This window comes from Merops nubicus, unplaced genomic scaffold (assembly GCF_000691845.1).
Source record: "Merops nubicus isolate BGI_N331 unplaced genomic scaffold, ASM69184v1 scaffold6531, whole genome shotgun sequence".
NCBI classification, from domain to species: domain Eukaryota; kingdom Metazoa; phylum Chordata; class Aves; order Coraciiformes; family Meropidae; genus Merops; species Merops nubicus.
In genome coordinates, this window is record NW_008587487.1 from 32,139 (window position 1) to 33,205 (window position 1,067).

Here is a 1,067-nt window from a genome sequence, read left to right on the forward strand (position 1 = left end):
AAAGAGCAGAGACCAACAGCAGCTGCCTGGTGGAGAGCAGGCGAGGGGGGAGGAGCTCTCCTGTCCCCCCCGAGCCTCTCTCCACCCTGAGCACTTGTCTCCTCTGCACACTTGCTGTGGTAGAAAGCCAAGCAGGAGCCCCATTTCAGGCTCCTGCTCTAGTGCCAGCAGCTTTCAAACAGCATGGCTTTGAAGCATCTTCTCTTTCATTCTGTCTCCCAGCTCCTCAGCTGCCTTCCAGGTGTAAATCTCACTGGCTTGCCCACTGATGGCTGGGAAATTGCTGTGCTCAGCACCCTGTAAGTCAGCAGGGCTTGAGTTCTCTCCCACTTCTTTTAAAGCAGGCAGGGTGTAAGTCTACAGACAAGGCTTTGCAGAATTTGCAGCATGTGGGGGTAAATTTAGGCTTTTCCTAATCTTTCCTCATTCTCTTAGTGCCTGTCCTGTGTGTGTGAGGCAGATTAGGGCAGCTGAAAGGACATTATCCATCAGTGAATGCAGCATTCAGCACAGCCTCTGCTTTTAGCCCCCACGCTAAGGAAGTGTTGCTTTAAAATAAAGCTGGAAGGAGGACCTCATGAAGTGTCCTGCTTCAGTCAGTGGTCATGGTTGGCTTTCCAAAAGCCTAAGTGTCAAAATCCCAAATGCCTGCTGGTCAGAAAAGCTCCACGAGTATTTCCCACCAGACCCCCCCAGGTCCTGCACCCTCCTCAGCCCCTTGCAGCCCTGCCAGCAGCCCAGTGAGGCTCTGGCTTCTCCCTCCCCTGCTGCTGGACACCCTGGGCTGGAGATGTCTGTGCTGCCATGGGCACCGTGCCAGGCATGACCACAGCAAAGGCAGCATCTCTGGTGAGCTGCAGTGTCTGAGCTCTGGAGAACAAAGGATCCTATCTTGTTAGCATCATAAAACACATGCTAGTAAACAACCTTAAGCATCCTTATTTAAAAGAAAAAAAAAAGTGCCAAAAGCATATTCAATTAGTGGTAAGTAATAAAAAACAAGATTAATTAAAATTACTCTGCTCTGAATTCCCATCCTCTGGCTCTGAGGATGCAAAAAGCATTCC